This window comes from Manacus candei, unplaced genomic scaffold (assembly GCF_025592945.1).
Source record: "Manacus candei isolate 608988 ecotype Guabito, Panama unplaced genomic scaffold, ASM2559294v1 h1tg000046l, whole genome shotgun sequence".
Taxonomy (NCBI): Eukaryota; Metazoa; Chordata; class Aves; order Passeriformes; family Pipridae; genus Manacus; species Manacus candei.
This window is the reverse complement of record NW_026138094.1, coordinates 11,084,090-11,094,061: the sequence shown is the minus strand read 5'-3', so window position 1 is coordinate 11,094,061 and position 9,972 is coordinate 11,084,090.

The following is a 9,972-nucleotide window of genomic DNA, read 5'->3' as shown; positions in this document are numbered from 1 at the left end:
AGGCTGGTCAAGCAGGACCTAACTTTCCCACACCTGTGCTGGCTGGTCCTGATCCCCTGGTTGTCTCGTATGTGCCACATGATCACACTTGAGATGATCTGCTCCATAAAATTCCCTGGCACTGACGTCAGTCTGACAGGTCTGTAATGCTTAATTTTTGATGAACTTGAAAAGACAAGAGAACAAAAGTATTAAACAGGCCCATGATCAAATGCAAGAGGTACAGCCCAAAGCAATGGTCTTTGCTGTAGGTGTACAGAACATCTATGTGACTGTAGCTTCAGATACCCCTTCCTACAGGATAGGCGTAAACTGGTTGCCTGAATCCATCTTACTTTACTTGATGAGTCACTTAATAAATTGTACTATATAATTTCCTATTTAAACTAGTAAATTACTCCATATAGAGGAAATGGTGTTAATTAAGGAAGATATTCAGGTTGTCTCTAATCCACTCATAAGGCAGGCAAAAAAAAATTGCTTCAGAGTTCGCACACCTGGTGGTGTTTTGCCCTGTTTTCCTGTATGGCCACATTCCTTCGAGCAAGTGCTCTGCCGGTGCTGCTCCTCACTGCTCCCAGACACTCATATCTCACTTGGTGACTACTTAGCAAACATCTCCTCCTTTAACTAGTGTCCTATACTAATTGTGGCTGCAAATAATGAGCAAGCATTTCCCTTCTGCTGAGCTAGGCACGCTACAGACACAGCCAACATCTTTTTTCTGGTTCCAAAGAAATTCCTGTCCTTCTAGACAAGAAGAGAAACTGTGAAGATTTATGGATCAGGAGGTAAAAATCCATTTTGAGTTGCGCTATTTTTCTTTTATAATACATGATTAGTTGCCTTTCAACCTTGTCTTTTTTTGTTGGTTATGGCTTAGGCCATGGGGCAGCAAGGGGGTTTGGGACCACAGATGTTATGGTGCTAGAGGGCTGTGATAAGACTGCTTTCCAGTCTCCTACCTGGGCTATTTCCAGTGTAGTTTAAGCAAGAAGCATTCAAACACTTGAAGACTTCATCCCAAGGGAATTGGGCTCTTTAAAAAGAGATTCAGCTCCTTAGTTGTCTCTAGACAAAACCTTAGCCACAAAAAGGAAGTATTCCTTTGCCTCCATGCTTTGGTAACTTATCTGTGATGGAAGTGTCCTTTCTTTATTGCTTTTTATTTAGGCTTCAGGGATTACTTAAGGAATGGTTTTATGATGTGTTTGTAGAGTACACAGCCTAACAGGACCGTGAAGCTGTAAATGACAGTATGACAAGACTGAAGTAAAGCAATATGCTCCAAAACCAGACTGATTTCCATTATGCCTTAGAGAGATGCTAAAAAAAAAAAAATAAATTATTAATTTCCTTGAAAAACCATTAAACTGAACCAAAACTTATTAGAATTGTCTAGAAAAGTTTGTGTCACTCCCAGCCAGTCCAATTCCTCCAGGAGCAAAGCACAAAAGGAATCAAGCACTGCTAGAAATGAATCCCATCAGTCTTTCCCAGCAGCAGGATTCATCTCACTCAAGTATTACCCTTGGCAGCATGGGCTCAAGCTCTCATGGGCTCATTCCTACTTTTGATACACTGATTTAGAATGCGGAAACCTGTTTGGATTTTGCTGCCACAGTGTGGCCATTGGGAGCAAAGATCTCAAGGCAAGACGCTGTAATTCAGACAACTCCACGGCTACAATCACAGACTCCAGCCCTTGTATTTTCTTATACAGATGGCTTATGTTGCTTATTTTCATACAAAATGCGGTACTATAAAAGAAATATACATTTTAACTGATGGGAAAGCTGAGAAATTAGAACCTGAGCATGAGTATCCTGGTGAGAATAAAGCAAATTGAATGGGAGCTCTCGGCATCCCCAAGGAACAGTTTTCTGCAGCCCTCACCTCCAATGGTGAAAGTGGTCCATGAAGGACCTTAAAAATCACCACACACAAAAAAAATCAGTCTTCCCTCTACCATACTCTACCATTTAGCTGCTAAATAAGAGTCCTCATTGTTTTCCTGTAGCACTTCCTATTTTGTATCCCCTAAATAGTTCACTATTTTTATAATTCAAATACAGGTAAACCCTCTCCTACCATCAAGTGTAACAATCTCTGAGGTAAACCACATGGAAATTTTGATCAAGCCCCAAAACCAAGTCAGCTGAGTGCAAAACAGTGCAGAGGCAAAATGAAAACACAAAGTATAAAGACTCTCATGTCTCCTCCCGGCATATATTAACACTGATGCATGGAAACACATAAAGCCTTCTTCCAGATCCCATTTTGGCTATGGCATAGAGACTTATTCCCCATGAACTTGGAGGCCTAGTGTAAGCAAACCTCCATAAAGCATCAGAGCAGCAGTCACTGTTATTCACAGATAACTGCTGACTGCAGGGAGACAGCCCAAAGCAAGGGCAGCATCTCAAAGCCATCCAGTTCCCAGGTCCTGGGAGCCTACATGACATGAACAGAAATGTAAAAAATTTCAGGCAATAGGAGCAGACAACATGAGAGTTTCCAAGGGCAGCTGCTTCCATTTGACTCCTGAACTTTTGTTTCTATTTTAATAGCAAATCAAACCTGTATTTTATCCAGCTGGAGGCAGCCAGAGCATCCTCCTGCTTTGTCCAGCTCTCCCAAAGATGTAGTGCAACAGAATGGCAAAGATGCCATTTCAAATCCCCCAAATTTAGGACCAACATAAGTTAAACAGTATCTGAAGATTATGCCCGGTGCAAGGTCTGACCACTTAAATATTTCTTCTTTTTTTTTTATTTTATTTATTTATTGCATGGCCTAGAAGAATTAACAACATCCTTATATTACTGATGACCCAGGATACATGCACACTCCCCTTTGTAGGTATTCAAGTTACAAATCTAAGAAGGAACTAAAAAAGTTCTGTCTTAAAGTAATCTGGTTCCATTACTGCACACAACTTGCTGCCAGTTTATGATTTTCCCTGAAAACTGATCAGGCTGTTCCTGTCAAAACAATGTTTCACATACAACCTGCAAGCAAATTTTAGGAAGAAAGAAGGAAAAATTAGGAGCTTCATTTGCAGAGACCTTTTAAGTCTTGAAGCAGCAATTCTGTGCATTGTCTCCCACCTGGCCAATGTTGAAACATGAAAAGTGATGTGCCTAAAGTATTACAGAACCCAAAGTGCTTGATCGTCACTTTTTTTAGGGTTAAGTATTGGCTCAAATTCAAAATGGAAGCAGTATGTCAGCTATTGCTGTGTTTTTACACTGCATTTTTCAGAGAAAAACTTTCTACTTTGTAGAAAGCCAACACCTGCAGCTTCACTTATGAACTTGCTCAGCTCCTTTCATCCTACAGATACAAAATACCCAAGATTCCTGTGTTCAGAGAAGTCTGTAAGGAAGGGGACACCTCCCCCCCCATAATGCAATCCAGACATCTCAGTAAAAAAAAAAAACAAACATGGTCCATTATAATTTAAGGCCTATGAACCCTTTATACTGATAAATATTCTGCATTTAATTGGATCATTTTGATAAACATGACAGTGGACACAAGTACCAATTTCCTTCAGCATAAAATCAGGTGTTGAAACTCAGAAAAACTGATTTATATATGTGCAAGATAGAGAAAACAACCCTCAAATTTAACTACTTATTGAACAAAAAGGGGTGAAAAATCCATTTCCACTGCAGTGTTATGCTTCTGCTTTGGCATTATGTATACTAATCATGGTCTGAAGATGGAGAATATCTCTGCAATATTTCCCCACTTAAGAGAAAGAAGCCTCTGGGAAATCTATTCAGCAGAATTACTGGACTTGCTTCATAAAAATGAGATATTTCATTGATCCTCATGGACATCCTCCTTCCTTTTAAAGTCCATGTGACAGAGAGGCATAAGGATTGAAAAATTGAAGCCTAGATGTAGCTGAAAAACAGACTGGAAGGCTTGATTAACTTTTCCATCAAGTTACCCTGGTTTATTGCATTGCAGCCCTGGAGAATTTGATTAGCAATTTCTCCTCTTCATTCATCCTCACATCATCTGGATTTCAAGCCTCTGATCCATATCTGCAAACATGCTAATACAGATCCCAGTTAGGTCTTGTCACTACCCACTCCTGTCATACTAGAATTTACATGTCAGAAACTCCACTTTATTTGTGGTTTAACTAGTGCAAGTTTCCTACATCTCCCTGGGCAGAAATAAGGGAAGCCTGGGGCAAACCTGGATTGAAGTCAAAGCAAGGTGCCTGAAGCAAGTCTTTTTTTTTTTTTGGTGGTGTTTACACAAAATGATATATTACTTCTGAAAAAAAAATGGAAGATTTAAAAGTGAATTAATGACTTTGCTTTGACATCCATCCTGTCTTTAGGCTCATGCAGTGCACGTGGGCACAGCCAGGTGTTTGAAACATGCCAAAGTGTTCTTCCAAGCAGCAAGGAAGATCTGGAGATCAGTTCCCTGAGCAGATATTGTGATGGAGGTAGTGATGCCAGTTTAAAGCATAAAACCAGCTCCACCAGGTTATCTAGAGTGATAACAGCAAAAGCAAAGGAATATCACTAACTAATGTTGTTATCAAAATTCATCTTTGCTTGCCAGGGTCCGTTTTGCAAGACAGGAAAAGGACAAACTTCCCTACACCCTCTGCCACGTGGATACTCATTTTGTGGTATTTTTCAGGGACCTGTACAAAAAAAAAACAAAAAAAAAACAAAAAACAAAAAAAAAAACAAAAAACAAAAACAAACAAACAAACAAAAAAAAAAAAACAAACAAAAAAAACCAAAAAAAAAAAAAAAAAACAAAAAAAACCAAAAAAAACCCAAAAAAACCCACAAGCTTCCATTTCTCTCAAAGCTTTCCAGCAGTATCACTCCACACCAAAGACAAACCCTTTCCCTCAAAACGACATGGATTTAAAAGTTTAGCCTGGTAGGTTACAAAACAGCTCCAGCTGCAGTTGCGCTTGGAAGCACTACAGCAGGAAAAAGGGAGGTTTGGAAAGCCTACGGGGCACCCAGATGAAGAAAACTCCAGTAGGGACTATGAGCAGAGCAGTTTTACAGGTGCCTGGCTGCAGGGAACATTTGCTTTGCAAAGCTCAAGAAATCATCCAGAAAAGGTGGATTGGGGTTACACCCCCTGCACAGACGTGGAGAGCTGCCGCATCTGCTTATGGGAGAGAGGAGCTGGAGGGCTCGGTGCACAAGCAATTTCTATGCCAGCAGATGGCACCGGGAAACCATAAATCCATCTGTGGGATGCAGGACCACAGCTAGTCCGGCTGCCTCCAGCTCTGCAGCAATCCTTCACTCATCGAGGCAGCACAGCGTTAGATAAATACACTGATAAGTGTTGTAATTCTGCACTCACTCATGCACAGGGTTTTCTGCTGCAGCATAGAAATGCTTCAGCTGCATTTCTTTACATCCTGCCCTTGCTGTGGGAAGGCTGATAATAGCAGTCTACAGAGAGGGAAGAAAGGAAGCAGAAATTTGGTGGGCTGCCTCCTGATACATAGAAAAAGTCGCATGGCAAGGGCAAATATTCTCCCCAGCCAACCCAGCCCTCTGCTTACTTGTCTCAGCTGCAGGAAACAAGATGTGAATTTTGTCTCAGCATAACTGCATATATAGGCAGGGAGAGAGACTTGTAAATACTGTGGTTGCATTTTAATTCAATTGTTTTTCCTTATTTGCACTGTATTTACTCACTCTGTCATGAAAATTCCCCTCACGACTATCATATCACAGAGCACCTGAAATTCAGCTCACGTTTCCACAACCTTCTCAGAAAAATGACTCCTGTTACTGACAAAAGGTGGGAGGGAATCACTTTGCTAAGTACGACAAATATTTTGTTTCCAACTGTCCTCCCACAGCAGGAGGCCACCATAGTTTGGCCAGCAAATTCCCTAAATCTGTTCCCAGCAACTGCTTCAGAGGTTGGGATACAGGAAAATGCTGCCTTGGTGACAGCAAGGGGAAACACAGGGGAACAGAAGAGAGCAGCTGTGATTGCAGGGCTAAGCCTTGGCCGAGAGAAGTTGCATTTACAATATCACTGAATTTCTGTATTTTGTCCATTCCAGGTACTACTTTGTGTTCTTCACCTCCAAATCTTATAAAGTTTCCTCCAAATCTTCTAAGGTCTTTTCTTCATGTTACTATTTCCTTCTATAGATTATTCAGAGGGCTTCCAGTTTTAAGAACAGCAATATTTACATTTGCTGCTGCATACCTCCTTCCAGAGCCATGTCTTGGGGCTTTTAGGAGTATGCCTGAGCAAACATGACTCTTTATATAGACTTCAAGAAGAGGTAACTCGAGTAAACACTGTGTGACTTAAAACCTTGAAAGCTAATATTTGGCAATCTCTTGTGTTCACAGCTTTGGAAAGGCTCGCCTCTGGAAATAAAGCAAGAATATCTTCTCCTTGGAAAAAAAAAAAAGAAAAAAGTCAGAGTGGCAAATCCACACCCACTACTAACACTGGAATTCCTGACTTCATACATTATCCTATGCTGGGAACAGCCATAACCAAATGCTAGTTTTATAGAGCCAGGTTTTACAGATGCAGACCCCCAGGACAAGACTTTCAAGAGGAGTCTTTGTACCTGCCTGATCTGTATGGGCAAGTTGCCCCACGGATTGTGAAAAAATTGAATCTCAGCACAGCAAAAGCAGGAGGACTGGAGGCAGCCAGGGACTGATAAAAAAACCAAAACACAAAAACCTGAGCACTCGATTTGGTGGAGAAGTAGCTGTAAATATATTGTGGGCCGTAAAGAGTGCCCCAGCCCAACACCCTTGCTCCCAATAAGTTAGCACAGGTCTCTCACAGCTTTAGCAGATGTTCTATGAAATGCTGCATCTGTAAAGGTGGCCTGACCTTTTTTTGCAAACTCATATGATTTCATTGCTCTTCCTGTTAGCTCACTACTGCAACACAGGTGTCAATTTTCTGTGCTAGTGATAATGAGGGAGAAACAACAGCAAATAGGTCCCATCACCTAAGAAGTGCTCAAATGTTACTTTCATCTTCCAGACAAAGTAATCCAAAGATCAGCATCATCATCCCATGTTTCAACATGAAGACTAATGCACAGAAAGGGGGGTGGGCTCTGCCCAGCAACAACAATTTGATTAGCAGATCTTTCCAGCTTACCTTAGCTGTGCATTTGCTTGGCCTCACAGTAACTTTAAGAAGCAGCAGAGCCCAGTTACCTTTCTTCTGTCACTGCTTCCAAAGTCCTCAGCAGAAAGATACACAAAGATAGTTTTCCTGGGAGGATACTAGAAATAACACAGTAATCACAATTCTCTTGAGCTATCTGGCTCAATGTAGAAACCAAAGGGGTCAATTTGCAAAACAGCTGCACTCAGCTCCATAGAGGTCTTGGGGATTAATTTCTCACACATGCTGGAACGGATATTTATCTGTGTTTTTTCTGCTTTTCTATGTACTTTGAGCACAGTTCCAGCTTTCCCAGTGTCTGTTTAGGAATTGCTCTCGGGTTGCAAGTGGTCCTTTGCTACAGCAAATGGCTCTTCCACAGGGACACTGGCTGTGGGCTACCAAAGCCAGGAGAACAGAGCACACTCCTGAGACCTATACCAGGGCAACACAAACTACTGCAAATGTCATATCTTTGACAGGCTTTCCAGGGGACCTTCACAGATCTTTTGGAAGCTATTTTGCAGCAAGAGCCTCATTAGAAGAAGTAAGCAAGAGCTCTGCACTCCCATGTCCTTGCAACCCCCTCTGGTCACATTATAGCAATGATAAGTCTTAATTTTCTTCATTGATTCTTTGACAGGAAGAGATGAAGAGATGATCATATAGAAGCACTGCTAAAAATCCCATGTTTTGGTAGTTTTTTTACAGCACTGGCTTTCATTCCCCAGAGCCACCAGCTTTTGAAAGTGAGAAGTGATCTCTGACATCACAAACAACCCCACATAATTTTTATTTGGGCACTGGAGATAATGGGAGCATAACCTTACTCATGAGCAGAGGTTTTAATCCTTTCCAACATGCAATAAGAAAGCACCAGCAGCAATGAGAAAAATTTCTATGCATGCAGGTATTTGGTTAAGCACAAAAAGGTCCTGGCATCTATCCAGGCCAAATTGTTCTCTCCTTTGATGCTGGATTCCATCTACCTCATGTAATGGCCCATTGGTTTGGTTGTCAGCAAGAACTGGACCTGAGGCACATACCTTTGGAGGTAGATGACTAATCCAATTAAGTGGAAGCAACAAAAAGTTGAGATCTCTCTTGTATTCCGGACATGAGATGTAGAGAGGCATAAACAAGGGAATTTTATTTACCAAAAGAAGCTAATTCAAGAGCCTAATTTGGGAAACTTGCCACATACAATCATGGAAGTGATTTTACTAGTATAATTAATAACTTTCCTCCAGCTTATCTCCACATGTTTTCATGGTAGCTGGTATCACTGCTTTGATTTTACAGGAAATCAAAGACAGATGAAATATCTTCTCCAAGTTTCTTCTTCCTTCCAGGCCAGTAGCAGAGCCTGGAACAAAACATGGATCTCAAGTAATACGTGTAAGTTTAGATCCTGCCAGGCTCACTTTCTGATCCACTTTGAAGTTTGTGTTCAGACAAGCTCTTCAGAAGGTGCAAAATAAACCCAAAGAGTTTCTAGATTACATCACTTATCCACACCTGTTCCGATGCAATTCCTTTTTTGCAGACCAGTTTGGTATCCTTTTTTTTCCTGTCTTTCTTTCTGCAATTATTGCAAAGCCACCCACATGGTGCCTGTTTCACGGTGAACTGGAATTTCTTAGGTGGTCCCACTACTTTACTAAGGAAGAGCAGCCAAGCTGCAGGTGTACTCTGGTTTGTAGAACCACAGAATGGTTTGGGTTGGAAGGGACCTTAAAGATCATCTCGTTCCAACCCCCTGCCATGGGCAGGGACACCTTCCACTAGACAGGTTGCTCCAAGCCTCATCCAACCTCACCTTGAACACTTCAGGGATGGGGCAGCCACAGCTTCTCCCGGCAATAGCTGTTAAGAGCAGTGACTGTTTGGCACTGAAAGAACAATACCAATATCTTCTTTCTTTTCTTTTTTTTTTTTACCTTTTTGTTGAATGCGAGTTGCTGTTGATTCACTTGAATTTTTAACTTCCTATTCCCTCTGGCACGCCAGATCCAATTTCCCTCTTTCTCCAGGCATTGGAAGGGATTATAGGAACTGCTTGAACACCAGAGCAAAATGCATTGCTTAGAAGGTACCCAAACAATGTCCTAATGCCAATTGCAGTGATAGCTGACCTTTCCACTGCATCCAAACGGAATATGCTAATAGCACCAAGAAACACCAAATCCTTGAATTGCCACATTTTTCTGAAGAATTCTTTATAGGTCAACAGGAAATCAGGGTCCTAAAATACCACCCAGCCTCATTGCCTCCTCGGAGGCAACAGGATTTCAATAAACAGCTACTTCACCTGAAACATGCTCTCTTATCTCAGGTACCTCCTTGTCACAGCCTACACCAAACACTCCCACAGCAGCGTTCATGGTCATCAACAGCTTTTCAGCAAGCTGAATTTCTTTCACCTCTCACAAAAAGCACCCATGTCCCTGACAATTCACACAGTCTATGGGATAACTAGTACAGCTTCTGTGTGTTCGTAGGCTTGGGTAGATGCTTCATTAAAAGACTTATCAAACTTAAAGTGAAGCATCACCACAGGAAAAATAGAACTTCACATCAGATAAAGAAACGGCGACACAAGGCCTGAATAGGAAGTCCCTTTCAATAGGGACTTTTAATAAGTAACACAAGTTCACATAAATCCATCAGCATTTTTATGCCCACACACTTCTGACTCTGCCAGGGGAATCCACAGCCATCACTGCAAATATTAGCCTTTAACAATGCACTCCAAAGGATGGGAAGATAAGCAGCAACCACAACCATCTGCTAACACACACA